The sequence below is a fragment of the Arachis ipaensis genome, chromosome B8 (assembly GCF_059453495.1).
Source record: "Arachis ipaensis isolate K30076 ecotype BB chromosome B8, ASM5945349v1, whole genome shotgun sequence".
Lineage (NCBI taxonomy): Eukaryota > Viridiplantae > Streptophyta > Magnoliopsida > Fabales > Fabaceae > Arachis > Arachis ipaensis.
Genome location: NC_142443.1, coordinates 38,378,064 through 38,400,481, shown reverse-complemented (window position 1 = coordinate 38,400,481; position 22,418 = coordinate 38,378,064). Strand labels below are relative to the sequence as shown.

At 33.3% G+C, this 22,418-nt stretch overlaps 1 long non-coding RNA gene across 1 annotated transcript; it reads right to left on the bottom strand.

Annotated features, from left to right (window-relative positions):
• Positions 1-17,782: 17,782 nt before the first annotated feature.
• LOC107614347 (uncharacterized) lies at positions 17,783-21,279 on the bottom strand. The gene is made up of 3 exons (XR_002352327.2): positions 19,404-21,279; positions 18,436-18,577; positions 17,783-18,101 (listed from the first exon to the last, which is right to left on the bottom strand). It is a non-coding gene; the product is annotated as an uncharacterized LOC107614347 (long non-coding RNA).
• Positions 21,280-22,418: the final 1,139 nt, after the last annotated feature.

The window sequence follows — 22,418 nt, the reverse complement described above, 5'->3', positions numbered from 1 at the left end:
ATTGTCAGGTTAGCTTGTTTGAGCTGTAGGTCAGGTAAGTCAGGTAAGAACCCTCAAACTCTTTGTGAAAATGTTGAATTAGTGAACTCTATATTGATTATAGTGATAATTGTAGTGTTAGATTGAAATTGGTTATCGGTTGGAGTTAATTTAAAAAATTGGAAGCTAGAGGATTAACTTTGGAGGCTGGGTGTCATTGGTGAGGGGGCTGGAGTTGTGGAGCTTGTGGTGCGAGAACGCTTGAGGTGTTCTGGGTTTATCAGAAAATTGTCCAAGGATGGTTTCGGTTTCTCGTATCTGAAATATAATGTATTGTGAAAACTTAGGCTAGTGACCCTCTAGGATAGGAACTAAATTGTTGATGTTGTTGATTAGTTGAGGTGCATTGTATTGATTATATGGTTAATAGTTTTGAAGGTTAAGATTAATGCTCTTGTTGATGAATATGTAATTTGTATACGATATTGATTGGTATGCATAATGGTTGATTAAGTTGAGTATTGTTGGAAGTTGAAGTATTGAATATGGTTTAATTTGAAACTTTGAATTTGATTTTGATGAAAGTGGGGAATTGGTAGGTTATGAATTGAATGAAGAAGTTGAAAATATGTGTTGGGAAATGTTTAATGCTGAATTGATAAGGTTTGAGTTGGTTTTAAAAAGGTTTGGAATTGATATGTTTTGAAAAGTGGAGGTTTGTAAAGTTTTATAAAAACTATGATTTTTAGCCAACTTTGGCGAAGAATAACTTGGCTTCTGGACCTCTGAATTTTATCAAACTTTTCTTGAAAGAAAATTTGGTCCGAGAGGTTTACACGGTTTAAAGAACGGAGGAAAAATATTTTAAAACGAAAAAGTTATGCGTGTTCGATGTTCGGTGTGCAAAACAGGAATTTTGGACTTAGCAGCTTTTTGCTTCTGCTGCTAAGCCCGCGTACACGGACCCCCTATACGTGGATGGTGGTCTCTGCCCAGTGCCTCTGCATACGCGGCTGAGTGGCGCATACGCGGGATGGGCGAATTTTTCAATGATCCGTACGCAGGCGTAGTGATGCATACGCGAGCCCTGTTTTTCCAAAACATTGATTTTTGTTTCTAAATGTATTCCACTAGCTTTCAAAACCCTTTTAACATTTGTTTAAAGCCTGGTAGGTGGATCTTTGGGTAGGTAGTGAAGTATGATTTTGGGCTGTGAGGAAGATAATTTGTTGATGAAGAAAGGTTTGGAGTAATGAATTATGATTGAGGAAGTGCGAAAATGATAGTTTGTAAATAAATGTGATATGTGACCCCCGGCTAGTAGGCACTGGCATTGTTCACTTGCTCTGGGTATGAGATGAGGAAGGAGAATTATGAAAAACTGAGTTAATTATTGAATTTTGAATGAATATGATACATGAGAATGATTGATGATGAAATGTTGATGAATTATAATTAATGATTGACTTAAGATTGAATGAATTCTTGAATGAGATACTTGCGCAGTAGCAAGGATTGTGATTTGTCCCGCTTGCTCCATGTCAGTGATTGTGACATCTGGGCAGTAGCAAGGATTGTGGTTCGTCCCACTTGCTCCATGTCAGTGATTGTGACGCCTAGGTAGTAGTAGCAGTAGTCGATTATTCTGCTTGCTCCAGGTTGAGCTTTTAAACACCCTCCTGGGTAGCAGCCGCAGTAGTGGTTATTCCACTGGCCCTGGGTTAAGCGGGTAGTAGTAAAGGGGTTGTAGCTCAAACCCGCTTGCTCCGCGAAGGGTGTTTCTGTCCATGATTAGCTACCAAGACATGTCGGATTGGCTATATAACTGACAGATGATATCATCAGCCATAGGACAGGCATGCAACATATACATTTGTGTGTCTTGTTTGATTCTGCATTAATTGGGCTTGCCTACATGATTATTATGCCTACTTGCTAAATTTGCTACCTGCTGTAATTGTATTCTACTTGTGTTCGCTATTGTCTCCTTGCTTGTCTGTGTTTTCCCCCGGAGTTGGAGGTTTTAGAGGAAAGTAGATGACGGAGGGTTTTAGTTAGACATTAGTTAAGATTTAGAACCTTAGATGACCTACCCTATTTGTGGTTTACAATTTATTATCTTTAAGTTTCATAATCTGATTGTCAAAGTTCTAGGATCGCCTTCGCCTTTCCTAAGTCATTATATTTTAGAGATGTGGGCACTGTGATAAACCCCGATTTCATGGTTTATCTTGTGCTTATTTTAGGGAATTTATTCACCTTTTCCCATATTTATCTAATAAAATAGCATGGTTTTGTAATTCTCCCTTAATTTATGCTTAAATGTGAAAACATGCTTTTTAGGCCTTAAATTGGTGATTTTAATTCACCTTAATTCCATTCGATGCCTTGATGTGTTTGTTAAGTGATTTCAGGTTCATAAGGCAAGCATTGGATGGAAGAAATGAGAAAAAAAAAGCATACAAAGTGGAAAATGCATGAGGAAACAAAAATTGGGAATGCATCAATGGGCGGGCAAGCGTACAAGGCGCGCACACGCAAAAGTGACCTCGCTTAGGGACGCGCACGCGTACATGACGCGTCCGCAAGGATAAGGAATTAAGCCAATCGACGCGCACGCGCACATGGCGCGTACGCACCGATACTCGCACGTGACTCACTTAAAGGCAAAACGCTGGGGGCGATTTCTGAGCTCACCAGGCCCAATTCCAACTTGTTTTTTAGTGTATTTCATGCATAATTAAAGCCCAAGCAAAGGGGGAAGCAGTTGTTTGAAGTGTTAGCATCATGTAGGTTAGTTTCTAGAGAGAGAAGCTCTCTCTTCTCTCTAGAATTAGGGTTCTTAGGATATTTCCATCTTAGATCTAGGTCAATTTTCATGTTCTCATCTTGTTTCCTTCATAATTTCTTGTTTATACTACTCTATTCTTCTTAGTTCTCTTGTCAATTTTACTTTTATGTCTTTTTTATGTTCATGAATGCTCATGTTGGATTTTGTTTACATTGAATGAAATTTAATGTTTGATGTTCTTTTAATTGATGATTTGAGTTGTTGATTTACTTTCCTTGCAATTGGTAGTTGGTAGATTTATAATTCTTGCATTTTCACCATGCTTCCCATTTGTACCCACCAAGTGTTTGACAAAATGCTTGGTTGGGCTTTTGAGTAGATTTTGAGCATTCTTGGTTTGGAAAGAGTAATTGGGCAATCTTGAGTCATTAATACCCAATTTGGATTGGTGATCTAGAGTTGTTAGTTAATATCATTTTCAATGACTCTAATCTCTTGCTAATTTAATTAGTGAGTTGATTATGAATTTTGACTTGAGATTAACTAGTCTTGTTTGACTTTCTCTAATGGAAGATAATTTACACCTTCTTCCAACATTGGGGATGACGAAATAAGATAAATTCTTGTTAAGTATTGTTATGATTAATGACTAGGATAGAAAGCCTATGATCTCAAACCTTGCTATGAATGTCTCTCTTTATTAATTGCTTTCTTTAATTGCTCTCTTTACTTTCTTGTCATTTATTTTATTGCCCTTTTATCAACCAAACCCCTTGTTCGTCATAGCCAATAATTGACCACTTCAATGCAATTCCTTGTGAGACGACCCAGAGTCTAAATACTTCGGTTAATTTTTATTGGGGTTTGTTATTGTGACAACCAAAATTTTTTATGTGAGAATTATTTGTTGGTTTGGAGCTATGCTTACAACGAAGAAGTTCTTATCTCTATGAGAAGAAAATCTAAACCGACACAACAAAACTCTCGCTTATCACACTGTTACCATACTGAGAACCCCCGGTTCTCATCCCATACAATATTTTTGTTTTTCATATGCAGGTCGAGAGGCACCTCGGTAAGCGTCTGGAGTTCATTTTGCAAGCGAAGGTTGGGATTACTATATTTTCGGTTATTCTATGTGTGTGTGTGTGTGTATATATATATATATATATATATATATATATATATATATATACATTGTATTTCGCCTTTTGAGTGGACTTTTAGAGAGATAGGTGTTTTGTTATGTTTCTGGGACAATTTTGGGTTGTATATATATATGTATACTCTGGCCGACCTTTGCTTCGAAGGTCGAGTTAAGAGCTTGTTTATCATGTATTCTTGACCTTCTACTCTCTTTGTCTATATATGCCTATATATTATGTGTTTAAGCTTTCTTCGTACGCAAGTAAACGTTATTTCCGAGCGTTGCACTTTTAATTTTACGGTTTTGCTTTAACTATCCTTCAAGGCTCCTCGTATAGTACACTTATTTTAATTATTATATATATACACATTTTATTTTAGAGGTCGTAATACCTCGCCACCCTTTACTTTATGACTCGAGCATAAGGTTCTGTATGGTAGGGTGTTACATTATGGTATCAGAGCAGTTCGTTCCCCTAGAGCTTGGGAAATGGACTGACTATGCTTCTGAGCATACTCTGGTTGTGTGTACATGTTGTCTAGGATGTCTGCTTGACATATGTGGCATGAATGTTCATGAGCATATGTTTGGGAATTCGAAGCACTAGACTTGAGATATTAAGATTGATCACCTTAATATCACTCGTCCGGTGTGAACAGAACCCAAATGGTGACTCGTGGACGCCAGCGAGGTGATACAGTGGACTTTATTGTTGCACTGGTGAAGTGGGCTATGTTTAGTTAGTAAGGTAAAGAGATTCAAGGAGAGTTTTAGTTGAGATTGATAGATAAATAAGCCCTTAGTGATTTGAGATCAGAGTGGTGCAGTAGAAGCTTGCGGATAGTTGCAATGAGGAGTATTAGAGGATGATCATAAATACTTTAGGCTTATGTGACCATTAGCATTGATGAGGATTGATTGGTTGGTTGAGGGATTGTATAGAATATGTATGGCATTGATGAATGATTGACGGAATGGATGAGTTTTGAATGATAAACTTGAAGAGAAATTGGAAGGTGTTGGGAGTTTTGAAAGTATGTTCGGATGAGAGTTGTGGAAGGTTTTATAAGAGATGAGGCAAGTTAGACATCTGATTAACTATTGAGAAAGAGCTAGACGAAACTGAGAGTGAAACAAATGATATAACTTAGGCTCGGACTTGACTAAGTTTATGATCTTTTACCTGAGACTAGAGAATGTGAATTAGTATTTGAATTAATGTTGGGAGAATGGCAAAATGAATGGTAAGAGGTCGGTTAAATCTGAGAGGGCGTATATGAAGATTTGAGAGTGAATTTTCGAGGACGAAAATTTCTGTTAGGAGGGTAGGATGTAAACTCCACAAAATTTGTAAATAATTATCCAATAAATTAATTATTAATTAAAATAATTAGGAAATAGAATTTTATAGTGAGGTAGAGCTAATTAAAACAAGAATTTTGACACTAATTTCAAAGAATTTGGCCCAAGATTGAGCCAAACGGGCCGAACCGGGCAAACCGGACCCGTATTAGGCCTAAGGCCCAACCCAATTCCTTAATATAAATGAGCTTCAGCTCATTTTCTTTCCTATGCATGTGAAGAATGCAGAAACACCAAAGAGGGTAAGTTCCAAACCCTAACCCTTCACTAAATCTCATATAACTTTCAATTCGGAGCTCTGATCACCGCACCGTTTGCAGCCACGCGACCGTAGCGTCGAGCTCTACAAAGCTCAGAATTTAATTAGGTAAGGAAGCCACGATTTTTCATGAACTTTCTTTTCACATTGAGAACTTTCTTCATGGCACGACTCTCCATGAGTGTTAATTTTCCTTAGTGATTGCCGAGTGACAAGAATTAGAACTAGTTGATTAGCTGCAGAAAGTGCATAGAGATCTGTTGTGGTTGAAGGATTTTGAAGATCTGCAGAAGAAGAAAAAAGAATGTGGAGATTGAATGAAAAGATCTCCCACACTCAGTCTCATAATTAGAGCATTCATTTCATCAAGTTATTGAATCATTAAGTCAAACAACTCTTATCAGCTTTGTTGTTGGACTTTGAGTATGAGACTGAAAAAATAGAGAAAAAAAAGAAAAAATTTTAGAGAGTGAATATGAAGAATGAGTTGTAAAGAAGGTTGAAGGGATGTGGATGAGTCTGGATAATGTCATCTAAGATAGAAAAAGAGAAATAATTTTGAGAGAATAATGGTAAAGTTTGTATATCAGAGCCTAATGAAGAAGTAAGAAAATGTTCTTATTAATATTAGAATAACTCTAATTCACATGAAACTAGAATTATTTATGATTTACTATTTATTTTTTCCTTGTACATATTTTATGAAGAATCTAATTCTTCGATTTGGAAGCACAGGTTGTTTCTTCCTATCTCTTACAAAACAGTAGTAGTAAGACCTGCTAGAAGGGTAGTAAGACTAACCTATCAATGTTCTTGTAAATGATAAGAACAAAACGATAAAGATTTCTGGTGGCTATGGAACTGGTGAAAAAAAAGAGTAAAAACCCAGTTTCAATTGATGAGTGCTAGTTTAATATTTATAAGCATATTTTTACAGAATTAAAGGAGGAAAATGCTATCAGATGTTTTGAATTTATGTCAAAGATAATCCATTCTATCTCCTATCGCTTTACCATTAAAAGCCCTAGTAATCCAAGCTCTTCCACACATTCACAATCCAATCCTCTTATTGAAAAAGTGACTTTACCTGAGGAACTCTCTCACAAACATAATATCCTTGAAGAAGAGGTCTGTTTCGAAGATATTAATCAAGTTATAGACAATTGGGAGATACCAAGCATCTCCCAGAATGAAATATACATTCCAGAAGAAACCAAACGTTGCAGCAAATCTGATTATATATTTAAAACGGCTAAAATAACATCCCTCTAGAGCCTAAATCTAGTGAGGAATTTCATCTCTTAAACAAACAATCTATACAAAAACATACTAGAAGGTATAATTACCTTTGCATCGGATGTGTTCAGGTTGCAATTAAACCACTAATTAGAGAAGGTTTAAATGATTTTATCCTCATGTGTCTAAGAGATATTCGGCATAACAATTTTCATGACTCTCATTGGGACAATTGAAACCATTCTAGGACATGATCCAATATATTTCAATTGTTTTTCAAACAAAACAATGAGTTTCTTATATAGAAATATCTTAGATTCATTATTCCTGAATATCCGGCTTCATGGTCTAGACATGAAAAAAAGATCTATTCCTGTAGCTTTAATCTATAGGATTCAATATAAGGTTATGAACACTTGTAATTCTCGAGTCTTGTTAAAAACAAGTGATCGGAAAACAACTTTGTTTGTCACAGACATGTCAAAGACAAATGTAACCATACCACGTCTTTATCAAATGGGATGAAATTGATCTTCCTAAATCTTGGACCATAGACAGAGTTATATCTAGTCTTCCTAGACAAGTCTTCCTAGACAAGTCTCCCAACTCCAAGAGATTAAACAAGATGAAATTGGTAGAGTTGAAATCTTTTTTGATAGAAAAAATTCATTCTCTTCTAGGTCAAAAGTAGCTTTTACCTATAGATTAGACTTTGCCTCAACCAGAAGGCCTCTTTCGATCTCTTCTCAATCTTCTTTTCGAAACCCACATATCAAAACCACCAACTCTGAAATTAATATTACAGGATTACAAACTAATTCTAACATTCCCAAATCTATCATACCAAAAAAAAGAGGATATAGACGAACAGTCTATTTAATCCCCCAACATATTCTTTTTTAAATGATGATGTCCATGTCATCTGAAAAGTTTACTATTAATAAAGAATCCTTACGTAAAAACATTAACTCTGAAGAATGAACACTTCAGAAAGAATAATTTGTATAGACTTAGAAGGCACCACAAGTCTTAGATTTTAGGAAAAAATATTATAACTTTCTCCCGTAAGCCAAAATGCATATCTCGTTCTTCGAATGGTTTTATGTATATAGCATCAAACATAACATAGATTCTCATTTCAAAGTTGACATGAGCATATCTCATTCTACGAACATCATAATAACCTAAAAAATTAAGGATGGAGATTTAGTTAAATCTAAGTTTCCCCTAATAAAAGAATTTATCCCTACAGATACAATTGATGCAACACATAATTTCGTTATGGCTTCGCCTTTCAAAACAAAAAAATTAGCATATAAGAGGCTTCAACATCTAAACTGCTGAAAAAAAAATCCTTATTTTAACCTTTCAAAATTAACCACAAAGCTAGACAAAGCCTCAAGTCTATTAGAATATCATAATTAGAGAACAAAATCAAAAAAATATCAAAGAGGATCAGAAAAAAATCAATGTAATTTGTTAGGATATTATTTCATAATTAGCGTACTCTTGGTCTATATATTGGTAAGAACCTTGTAATCAAAAGTGACAAGAAATCAATGATACTTTTCTAAATTATTCTTTTTTTCTTTCTTAAACCCTTTGTACCATCATAACATGGTATCCGAGCAGAGTTAGGTTCTGGGAACTCAGAAGTATCATCATTGTCCCAACAACACTACCAAAACCCAACATGTCCGAATTTGAAAAAACCAGCAACACTACCAACCTAAAATCAACCATTTCTGACGAATTAACATTACAAATTGCAAATATGCTATGCAATAGTCTTGGAATGCGATCATCACAAACCAATTTTGACAATTTGTCAATTGGTTTCAAATTAAATGTAAATAATTATCCATTATAGGCAATTCTGATGAAAAAAGCAATTGGTGGAAGAGGAAAGAAGGCTCACCTAACAGCGGTACCTCCGGCACCAGCAGAGACAGAACCAACATATGATCAATGGGAACAAGCAGATCAAATAATTTTTATTTGGATTATCCAGAACATCGAAGCAAACTTGATGAACAACATGTCTCAATTTCCAACTGCAAAGGCATTATGGAACGGTCTGGCAACCACTTATGGAAGCGGTATCGATCTGATGCAGATCTACAACCTACATCGATGAGTCAACACTCAGAAACAAGGACAGGATACCCTAGACAAATTTTGGAACAAATAGCAAGCCATATGGATGACCATCGACAGAAAACAACCAAATCCCATGAAATGCCCTGAAGATATTCTGATTTTCAACCGATTAAAACAAGAACAGAGGTTGTATCAGTTTCTTACTAGAATTGATGAAAAATTCGAAACAATCAGAAGGGATTTATTGAAGCAAGAGACATCTCCTTCAGTCGAGTTCGCTTACGCCGCTCTCCGTAGGGAGGTGGCTCGACTTCAGATCTTGAAGCCCACCACCGATTACGTAGGCGATGCATCACAAGGAGAAATTAGGATCAGACTAGCTGCAAAAAATAGAGCAAACCAAGATGTACAAGGACGTAGTCGCTCAGAAATTGCTTTCAAGCGTTCGTCGCCACGAGACGAGGAGGATAAAAGTCATCTCTCCTACACACACTGTGGAATGAAGAAACACATAAAAGGAAACTGCTTTACAATTGTGGGTTACCGAGATTGGTGGAAAAACAATCCCAAGTCATGGAGAAATCAGAGCAAGGGAGCTGTCGCTGTGAGGATCCCAGAGGTCACCAGTAGCAGCAGCGTCGAGGCCAGAAAAAAGGAAGCAAGTCGCGATGGCAAGGCAGTAGCAGCAGTAAGGGCTGAAACTGTGCCAGAAGGTAAGGAGGAAGAAAGTTTGTTGAGCCCTAATAGATTTTATGGCTCAAGGACTACTGAACTCCTTGGCTGCTCAGCCCAGATCGTGACTCAATATAAAAGGGAGACCCAAAATTAGAATCCAATTAAAAAAAATAAATGAATGAATTTTTTATTGTGGGGCTACCGATACTATGACTCATGACCTCCATGATTTTAACAGCTTGACTATGCGCTCAAAAGTCCATATTAAAATAGCTAGTGAAAAATTAATTCATGTTAAAGGAGGAGGCTCCATTACTTTTCAAAAAAATTAAAATTTAAAAATTACCTCTATGTCCCTGCACTATCATCAAAATTATTGTCTGCTAGTCAAGTAACAAAGGAACTAAATTGTGTGGTACTCATGTACTTTACCTTTTCTCTTTTACAGGACATTCTTACGAAGGAGATCATTGGGCGTGGTATTGAGCGAGAAGGCCTTTACTATGCTGATGAAATAGCACACCAGGGTCATGCCATGCTTGCTTACGAAACGGTTACTAGGAAACTTTAGTTGTGGCACAAGCGTCTCGAACATCTTTCATTTGGGTACCTCAAGTCACTACAAGAAAAAAGGCCTATGGCCACGCTTTTTTCTTGCCACGCTTTAAAAGCATGGCCAAAAGTGGTCAATGGCCACGCTTTTATGAGGGTGGCGATAGATTAGAGATTTGGCCACCTTTTTTTTGCCACGCTTCAAAAGCGTGGCAAAAAGGATCAACGGCCACGCTTTTATAAGGGTGGCAATTGATTAGAGAAACGGCCACGTTTTAAAATTGTCACGCTTCAAAAGCGTGTCCATAGAGAGCAACAAGGACGTTTTAAAAGCGTGGCAAAAGGATTTCATTAAGGCCACGTTTTATTTCCTAGTCTTTTTACAAGTAGCACTGAACTCCTCAAATGTAAAACTTGTATTCGTGCAAAAAATTACAGAGTTTCTTTTCCTCCAACCAACACTAGAGCCAATTTCATATTTTCTCTAATACACTCTGATGTGTGGGGTCCATCCCCTATTTCCAAGAATAATTTTTAATATTTTGTGTTATTTGTGGAAAATTTCTCTTGCATGACTTGGGTATATTTTTTAAAACACAAATCTGAAATACCTGATAAATTCTTTGCTTTCTACCAAACGATTCAAACTCAATTCAACAAGAAAATTCAAGTACTTCGTTTAGATAATGGTGGAGAATTTATAAACCAATCAATGCACGATTTTTTTTTTTATGCAAAATGGCGTTATCCATCAAACTTCCTGCCCAAATACACCCCAACAAGATGGTGTGGCTGAGCAGCAAAACGTAAGTTACTTGAGATGACTCGAGCCATGTTTTTTGATGCACAAGTTCCAAAAAATTTTCGGTCTGAAGCTATAGCGGCTTCTGCCTACTTACTGAATCGTCTACCTACCCAAGTTCTCCACCACAAAACACCTTTACAAGTCTTGGCTACTCAGACTGCAATCCCGCCTTTTCTAACCTTACCACCTCGAGTATTTGGATGTTCCATCTTTGTCCATACCCCCAAAGTCAATAGAACTAAACTTGATCCTTGTGCAGAAAAATGTGTTTTCGTTGGGTATGCTACACACCAAAAGGGGTATAGGTGCTACAATCCAATCACTCGTCATGTTCATATGACCATGGACTGTGATTTTTTAGAATCCAAATTTTACTTCAGCTGCCAACATGGCATTCAGGGAAAGAACAATAATGAACCACCAAGTTGGCTAAAGTAACCTTTGTTGCCCAAAAACTGTTCAAACAGAGCAAGCAGATGGAGCCACTGAGCATACTTCACTCAACGTAGGAAACAACTCGGTACATACAACTAGTGAGAGTCCTTTTGAGAATGTCAGACAAGAGGTAAGTAATTGCTAATCTGGTAATTTACTCCCTATTTTTAATAAGGCCACTAACAATAACAGTATAGTACTAGAACATAAAGAACTAGAGTCCAAAACCTTTATTCTTCCTCCAAAAAGAAACAAAGGGATGCTTCTTGATCGGTACTCACCAGAACATGTTTCCCGTAATTCAAGATACCCGATAAGGGTGGCTAGGGAAGGAATAGCGAACGTTGCAAAGACTTTTTCCACCACACTCTTGACAGAAGACATTCCAAGAACTGTTCGAGAAGCCAATGAGAAAGCTGAATGGCGAAAAGCCATGAATACATAAATGGAAGCTCTAGAGAAGAACGGAACTTGGGAGAAGTGTATCCTACTGATAGGAAAAAAGCTAGTCAGATGAAAATAGGTTTTCACCATTAAACACAAAGCATATGGCACCATTGAACTGTACAAAGCAAGGTTGGTGGCCAAAGGTTATACATAGACCTATGGTATCGACTACACTGAAACTTTTTCATCGGTTGCAAAGATTAATACCATCAGGGTGTTGTTTTCAATAGCAGCAAATGAAGAATGGCCACTCCATCAATTTGACGTCAAGAATGCTTTCTTGCATGGAGAGTTGAAAGAAGAAGTGTACATGGATGCTCCTCCAGGTTTCTCAACAGGATTTAGAAAACATGAAGTTTATCGGTTAAAGAAGGCTCTTTATGGGCTTAAACAATCTCCACGTGCCTGGTTTGGAAGATTCACAGTGGCCATGAAAGGGTATGGGTACAAGCAAAGCAACTCTGATCATACCCTTTTTTTTTGAAAAAAAAACAGGAAGATTTAATCACTTGCCTAATAATTTATGTGGATGATATGATCATAACGGGAAGTGATGCTAAAGAAATTACAAAATTAAAAAGGAACCTATTTACAGACTTTGAAATGAAGGATTTGGGAAGACTAAAATATTTCTTAGGAATAGAGGTTCTACAATGCAGCAAAGGAATCTTTATCTCCCAAAGAAAGTACATTTTGGACCTTCTGGCAGAAACAGGAATGGTGGATTGCAAACTAATAGATACGCACATTCAAGTTAATCACAAGTTGAAGATAGTAGAAGGTGCCACCCTAGCAGTTAAGGAAAGGTACCAGTGGCTGGTTGGAAAACTAATTTACTTATCACATACTCGGCCTGACATAGCTTATGCTGTGGAATAGTAAGTCAGTTTATGCATAAGCCACAAGAAGATCATATGGAAGCCGCCATGAGGATAGTTCGATATTTGAAGGGAGCTCTAGGAAGTGGAATCATATTCAAAAGGAATGGCCATTTGAAGGTTGAGGCATACACTGGCGCAAATTGGGCGAGCAACCCAAACGATAGAAGATCAACCGCTGGTTAATTTACCTTTGTTGGAGGCAACCTGGTAACTTGGAAATGTAAGAAGCAAAAATTTGTAGCACTTTCAAGCGCAGAGGTAGAATTTTGAGGGATCGTTAAAGACATAACTGAAGTATTGTGGATAAGAAAATTGGTGACTGAGATTGGGTTTTCACAACAATTGTCAAGCTAGTTGAAATGTGACAAGTGACAACAAAGTTGCAATCAGCATTTTAGAAAATCTCGTACAACATGATAGAACAAAACATGTTGAGGTGGATTGATACTTTATCAAAGAAAAAATTGAGAATGGCACCATTGAGCTTTCATTTGTAAGATCAGAAGATCAGTTGGCTGATATTCTTACTAAAGCAGTTTCACGACAAGTTCTTGCTAAAGTTCTAATCAAACTGAGTGTTGGTGATCCCACTACTCACATTGAGGGGGAGTATTAGAATATCATAATTAGGGAACAAAATCAGAAAAATATCAAAGAGGATCAGAAAAAAATCAATTAATTTATTAGGATATTATTTCATAATTAGCATACTCATTAGTGTACTCTTGGTCTATATATTGGTAAGAACCTTATAATCAAAAGTGACAAGAAATCAATGATACTTTTCTAAATTATTCTTCTTTTCTTTCTTAAACCCTTTGTACCATCGTAACAAACTCTACCATATTAAAATAAGATTAAGGAGACTTGGAAGTTTTACAAAAAAATCAACCATCTCCTTAGCCAAATGACTATCCTTAAAACTTCTCAAACTACGGAGTCATCAACAAGAGTCACTAAATAATCCGCAAAAGTTGCCATTAACATCATTCATGAGGAGTCACAAAATTCTAAAGAAAATCCCAAAGAAAATTTAGACTCACCAAAAGTCAACTTCATTATGACACATATATATATATAGGGTTAATAGTCAAATTCGTTCTTGAAATATCATCCATTCTTTAAATTAATCTTCAAATAATTTTTTTAGTTATATTAGTCCTTGAAAGATAAAACATAAGTCAAATTGGTCCTTCCGTTAGTTAGATGATGACGTATCATGTTAAGTGCCACGTGTCACCAGATGATTGGTTGACGTGTCAGGTCAGTGACACCTAGCACGCCACGTGTCACTTGACATGTAAAAAAGTTATTTATAATCAAAATAGTCCCTGAAAGTTTAGACGTAAGTTATTTTTATCCCTAAAATTTTAAAAATTAATCAAATTAGTCCTTATATAATTTTTTATTTTTCTTCATAATATTAAATTTAAAATATTTTTTGATAGTACTAATTTTAATATTATTTTTAGACCTTAATAAACAAAATTCTCTTTACATGAAATAATAAAAATAATTAAATTATTATAAAGTTATTTTGTCATTTGTATTTTAAAATTTTACCTTTTCATATTTTAATTTTTTTATAGTGAAATTTTTTTATTTAAACAAATTTATCAAATTATTGTTGATTATATTTAAAAATTTAATATTTTAAATCTCATTAAATAATATATAATAGTTATTTTAAAATTTAAATCTTTTAAATTTCTAAAATTATAATTTTTATTATTGTTTAATTTATATGGTAGAACTCAATAATTAAAAAATCGATTTGTCGAATCACTTGTTGAATCTTAATATTTTAATATAAAATATTTATATGATAGAATATTAATATATTTATATGATAGAACTCAAATTATTGTTGAATCTTAATAACTAGTATGTAACTAGTATATACTAAACGTTTTAATATTTTAGATTTCACTAAATAAATATAGTAGTTATTTTAAATATTGTAATCTTTTATTCAACAAGTGATCCCACAAATTGATTTTTAAATTATTAAGTTCTATCATATAAATTAAACAATAATATAAATTATAATTTTAAAAAATTTAAAAGATTTAAATTTTAAAATAACTACTATATTATTTAGTGAGATTTAAAATATTAAATTTTTAAATATATAATCAACAATAATTTGATAAACTCATTTAAATAAAAAAATTTCACTATAAAAAAAACTTACAATTTAAAAATATAAAACTTTAAAATACAAATGATAAAATAATTTTATAATAATTTAATTATTTTTATTATTTTATGTAAAGAAAATTTTGTTTATTAAGGTCTAAAGTACTATAAAAAATTTTTTAATTTGATATTATAAAAAAATAAAAAAATTATATAAAGACTAATTTGATTAATTTTTAAAATTTTAGGGATGAAAATGTCTTACGTTTGGACTTTCAGAGACTATTTTGATTATAAATAACTTATTTATATGTTAAGTAACACGTGACATGCTAGGTGTCACTAACCTGACACGTCAACCAATCATCTGGTAACACGTGGCACATAACGTGATACGTCATCATGCCACGTGGCACTTAATGTGACACATCATCATCAAACTAATGGAAATACCAATTTGACTTATGTTTTATCTTTCAAAGATTAATATGACTAAAAAAATCATTTGAAAACTAATTTAAAAAATTGGTGATCTTTTAGAGACGAATTTGACTATTAACCATATATATATATATATATAAAAGCTAGAAATGAAAAGGAGAGAGAAACTACATTAACCGAAATAACTAACTACTAACTTTTTAATTGGCATAACTTTCTTGTCCTAACTAATAAATAGTCTGATATAAAGTTGTTATTCCACATTATCGTTCTCCTCTTTGCCCCTCGATCAGAGAAAAATTGGTGGAAAGATAGATAGAGTGGTGAAGAATATAGTTGATAATACGATGAAAGCTAAGAGAGGAACAAGATTGGTGGATAAAGATGAAGAGGAAATATGGTTGGTTGTATGATGAAGAGAAAAAATAAAACAGAAAAAACTGGTGGTTAAAAAAGGATTTGTGACTAAGAAAGGAATAATATTCTCTTTTTTTGAAAGGAGCTAAGAATAGGAAGAGAAAGAATAATAAGTGGAGTACTGGAGTATGTGTAAACAATATAGCTAGGAAGAAAAGAACAATATAATTGATGTCCATTAATTTTTTTTTTTTTATTTTCAATGCTGATAGATAATCAACACTAATTGGTTGTCATTGTTTAGTAAATAATAAATGAGATATAACAAAATAATTATAGAGACAACAAATTTAAATTTATTTCTTTCACACCTATCTTATCCATTTAAAACTCAAAACAAAGATATGATATGCACACAAAAAATAGTCATCAATATATATTTTATATTTTAATATTTATTTTATATTAATGACTAATTGAAAAGCTAAATTTTAATATACACAAAATATAATTGAATTTGAAGGTGATATTATTAAAAATTCTCATCGCATTCAAAACAAAATCAAAATAGATTCAAAATAAAAACCAAAAAATCAAAACATGAGAGCATGAATGTGTTATGTTGCATATAATGTAAAAATATTATGAGATATATCGGTGTACTATATAGGCGTGTCCGCGTGTGTATGGATGTATTATAGTGTGAAGACTGGGATGAGCTACAAAATATATTATATAGCCTATAAATAAAAAAAATGAAATATTCTTAATCACCAAAAATTTACAAGAGACGATTATATAGCATGAACAATGAAAAAGCATAAATGAAAAAAATTAAAAGATTAATAATGACAAAATAATGATGACCTACGAAAAAGAAGAAAGAGTAATAATTATGTAGATGAAAAATGATTAAAAAAATTGAAATTGAGGATGAAAAAGAAGAAAAAGGGTGAAATACATTGCTGATATTTAAGTGAATAAGAAAAAGAATATTAAAAGGCGACGAAGAAGAAGAAAAATAAATGAGAAAATAAAATATGAAAAAAAATAAGTGTAAAAAAAATGCTGGAAATAATTGTAGTTATCATAGGATTTGATCTTATTAGCTAAACATATGAAAAAATAAAATTAATTAGTCAAATAATAAAAATTAAATTATTTATTATATTGATTGAAATATTTGCTAAGTAAATATTAATTGAGTATTATTTTTATTTTATTTTAAATTTTTTTTTGGAAAATAGACCATGCAATGGACTTTGAGCTTTTAACTATTCAAGTTTTTTTAGGATAAAGCACACCCGAATAATTTTATCACTGATAAAAATACACTCGAATTTCGTTATCAGTGAAAACGTTCTCATAATTTAAAAATGCGACAAAAATGTCCAATTTTTTTATAAGTAACAAACGACTTTTGTATTTGACAAACTGCTTGTGCATTTGATCCAAAATTTTATAGAAATATTTAGATAACTATTTAAAAAATACACATAAAAATCGGATAAAATTTTATCTCTATACATTTTTATTTTTTAAAAGTATTATTAGTTGTTGACGAAAAAATTACAAAAAAAAGATACTTAGCAAAAAATTACTAAATTTTAAGGATAAAAATATTTTATTTTTTTAACATACTTGCAAAAAGCTACATCAAAATTCAATTTCTAAAATATTTTTTGAGAATACATATTTAATGCTCGATATTTTGTCGTGTTTTTAAATTATTCGAAAGTATTTTTATCGATAACAAAATTTAAATACATCTTTATTAACGATAAAATTATTCAGATGCATTTTTGGGGATTTACTTTTTTTTTTTATTCAAAAAATGCAAGCAGACACCAAGCCTTCTTTTTAAAGTGCGGCCTTTTTTTAATTTAAACCAAAATAAAAATTGAACTAATCATGTTAAATATTTTAATTATCCACTTATTATTACTATTTGTAAAAATATATTTATGACAAGTGAAAAATTTAACTCAACCAATTCTTTATTTATGTGACCGGCTATACTGGTTAAAGTGTTAAACAAGGTTCAGAAAACCGGACCGGTCATCAAACCGCTCTAGTCACTGGTTTACTGGTTTATTGGTCTAACCGGTCTAACCAGTGGTTCAACCGAAAAAACTGTTTTAGAATAGAATAATAAATAAATTATAAATACACATCCTAAAATATAATTATAGTCTAATATAAATCTTAAAATATCTTCGAAATTTAAAACACTACATAAAATATCATCAACCAAATACATATGATCTTATCAAAATCCAAACTCAAAAGTTAAATAGTAATAAAAGCATATCTAAATATTAAATCCCAACATCATGGTTTATCAATCATCAAAATCCGCAAGAACTTGTTGCAAATCTACTTCGGTGGGATGATCTTCACTTTCATTCACACCCTGTTGAGCAGAAGAATAAGAGATGCAGCATAAAGACCATTACTACCACCGCCACTTTGATATAAATCAGCATCAATTTCACCTAATAAAATAGACATGTTATCATTATATTAAAAGCTAGCAACATTCTAAAAAATCATTAGAAACTAAATATACTATGACTCTGTGGTCTCCCACAGAACTTCATTGCCTTTAGCACATAGTTGTCATCATGCAGCTCAAAAGGAGTACTGGAGAGAGAGAGAGAGAGAGAGAGAGAGAGAGAGAGAGAGAGAGAGAGAGAGAGAGAGAGAGAGAGAGAGAGAGAGAGAGAGAGAGAGAGAGAGAGAGAGAGAGAGAGAGAGAGTTATATATGAATTGAAAAGTTGGGACAAGAAAACATCAAAATGAGATACATGCAGTCGAAGCTTTCTTACCTATTGAAATCAAAATGCACAAGCTGCATATCTTGTGTGATACATGTTCCCTCTATTTCTCCAAGCAAAACTCTTCCCATCGCAATGCCTATTGTATCAGCTTGGCCTAATATTTCCACTTCAACAGTGCATGAGGACGTGTCTACAGTTTAAAAAAAAAGTCAGATGTATGAAATCTACCAAAACTCAATACAAGGGTCACAACACTGCGAGATCTCATATATTTCATATAGTTTCAAAATCAGTCGATTGCTACATGCCAATTAGGGAGTTAACAACAACAAAATATAGAATAAGAATGACTATACAGATGAAGATCCAAGGGGAAAAAATGACATGTTCTACTGAACAAAAAACAAGAGACAGTGCGATGCGGGTATACCTGTACCAGAATAAAAGGTAAAGATATACCACTGGGAGGGTTTTCTGAGCTATATAATTGCTCATTTCTTTTTATAAGGTTCTAAATACCAACAAACTTGATTAAACAATACAAGTAGTTAGCACACAGAAACTAAACATAACAGAAATTAAACCATTTGTTCACAAATTGCAAATTGGAATTCAATTGAACAGAGGAAGTTCACAAATTAACAATTTGGAATACAATTGAACAGGAGAAAGTTCACAAATTGAACAACAATTGAACAGATTTCAGATTATTTATTTCTTATACAACTGAACAGAGGAAGTTCACAAATTGAATACAATGGAATAACAACAGTTTTCAGATTATTTATTTCTTATACTAACCAACAATTGAACAGAGGAAGTTCACAGAGAAAATTCACAGAGAAAGTTCACAGAAATTGAACAGAAATCAAAGTTCACAAGGAAGTTCACAAAAATTGAACAGAAATCTAAGTTCACAGAGGAAGTTCACAGAGTATCAACTTCATCTTTCTTATACTAAAGAAGATGAGCAGAGGCGAAGAACAAAGAAGATGAGCAGAGGATGAGTCACTCACCTGGGGTCGATGGAAGGCTTCTGGTGTTGACTGTTGAGGACCACGCGACGATGAAGACGATGAGATGGTGTTGATGACCGCGCAAAGATGGAAGGCTACTGCCTGCTGGTGTTGAGAAGATGAAGACGATGGAGATGGAGGGCTACTGGGCAGGGAACCAGGCGACGATGGAGGGTTACTGGGGCTGAGGACCAGGCGACGGCGGTGGCGCTGACCACCTGAGACCGCGGCGACGATGGAGGGCGACTGGCCGGCTTGGGTTCAGACTTCAGAGGGCGGATAGGGTTCACTCACCGTGAGATGAATCAGGAATGAATGGGGTCGGGGAAAGAAGAGGGGGGTGGGGTGCTCCACGAGTGGGTCGGGTCGGGTTACGGTTTTATTTTTTTAAAAATCAAAACGGCGTCGTTTAGCAGAACCGGTCGGTCACCGGTCCGACCCAACCGGCCGATTTTTGGCCGGTTCACCGGTTCTTCAGCGGTTCTTCTGAGCATTTTTTAGAGGAGGACCGGACCGTTTACATCGCCGGTTCGTGATTAAACCGGTCAAACCGGCCGGTCCGGTCCAATTTTCAGAACCTTGGTGTTAAACACGCAGGAAATACTAAAATGCACCATTTTCTGATTAAACATGAGATTTATTGCCATAATAAAATTAGAGAAATATTATAAAATGATCAGAATTTTTAATTTTTTATTATTAATTATTATTAATATTTAAAAATATAAAATAAAGTATATTATTAAATTATTAAATTAAAAGAATTAAACTAAAAAAATAAATTAATAATTAAATAATAACTAAAAATAATAAATTTTAATAATTTTTTAATATTTTTCATAAAAATAATTTTCTGTCCTCCTGCTGGACTCTGACCATTTGACCAACAAAAAACATTTCTTTTCATGGAGTGATAGATAAATTAAATATAACATTAATTGAGTACAAGAAAACGAAACAAAAAGAATAATAATATAAAAAATAATTTTGTAGTCGCTCTTCTCTTTGATCTTCAATCTCTATCGCTATCAACTATTATTTACCTGATTCAGTTTTCTGAATTTAATTTATTCTGTCTGTTTGTGTCTATTCCTCGTTCTTTACACACACACATACATATATATAATCAGCTTAGTAATAATCTATGATAAGTTTAGATTCATTCTGTGAATTGTAAATCATAAAATAAATAAATCTGGAAAAAAAAAAAAAACTAGATTAGAGTATAGAGAATACCTTCCTCCCAAATAAAGTCATCAAAACAATTATCCGATAAATTTAGGCTTCTCAACTCCTTGAAGGAATGGAACAAGGACCAGTTGACACGTGTCGCTGAGTTGTTCATGCCCCCGATGACCCCGTTTCCAAGACCATGGTTCTTGTTTAAATGTTTAGCGTCTCAAGAGAAAGGTAGTTAACATGGCCGGAAGAGCGATCACAAGTGACCCGCTCCCATTCGCAGCAATTACTCTTCGAGTCATTCACCCAAGAAGGCAGCAAAGACTCATTGGAATAAGCAGATTTGAATTCTAGCAGTGCCTTCTTCTCTTCTGGGAAGTAACCACTACTGTTACTCCCGGATACTTGGAATAGAAGTAGTCCTATCACTATTATTGCTATCATCATTACCAACCATGGCTTCTTCCAACTCCACTCCATATGGAAAAGGAGATTGAATACTACTTCTTAGAAATAGTTGTACTCTATTATATTTTTCGAGCCTTTTCTCAGTTTCTGTTTCTTTTCTCTTTCTTCTTTTTTTTTATCTTTCTTGTTCCCTCCTTGGCCTATGAAATGGAGTGGCTAAGTTTAGTCATACTTGAATCAGCGAAGAAAATTGGCACACCATTTACACCCCTGGACCGTGTTTTTCATGACTAAAGGCAAAAGCCACAGGATAAGTAGGACCAGAACTAATCGATTTGAATTGTTTTAATAATTAATTTATTAATTTATTTAAATAAATATTAAAATTTAAATTTTATTTTATATATATAATGTTATAATAATTAATAAATATTAAATAAGATAAATTTTAATATTTTTTTAATATTATCAATAAATTTATTAATCAACGATAAATTTTTAAATAAAATTTTAATACGTGATTTTTCGGAAGAAAGAAAAAGGGCAGAATTGGGGTAGGGTTACATCGCACAAGCAAAAATCTTAGTCTCCCATAATTCGATCCTATCTCATCCTATCCATATATTTCCTAAATATAGTTCTTCAAGTTGGGAGACGTATTCAAATTTCCTGAGATGAATATGGCTCTTCTATTTGACTTATACCTAGATTTAAAATTTCCAATATTTAAAATAAGGTGCTTTTTCCTATACTATTCTTAGCGAAGGGTAAAAATTATATATTAGTTGGTATTATATTTTAAATCCTAACTTTATATCTTCTTATATATCCATTCTGAATATTAATTAAATTTAAAAATATATCATATATACTATTTTGTTAAAGTTGCGAAAACGGAATCAGTCATTAAATAAACCTAATTTAATAATTTAACTGAATTCGAACTGTAATTAAATCGATTTAATTAAATATATAATAAAATTAATAATAATTTAATATATAATTTTAAAAATTTAAATTCAATTATTTTTAAATTAATTTTAAAATTTTATAATTTTACAAAATAACTCATCCATAATTTATCGTTAAAAATATTTTTAAAAAAAAATTTCTATTAACTTAACATATCACATAAAGAATTGAATAATACAAATTTTCAAACCAAAAAATATATAATATTAACACAAAACAAAGTTCAATTCAATTACAAATTCTTAAACGGGCTAAATATAAGAAAGCCAAAACATATAATCATATTTAATTTTTGGAATTCTAATCAATTAATCAGTATCATAATTCTGATTTTTGATTCTAAAAGCACATCAACAATAAAAATTAAATTGAATTTATAGTTGGTAGCCGCTCAAGAAGCACCACAAGATTGATGCAACTTGAAACCAACAAATATTGTAATGTCATTACAAAAGA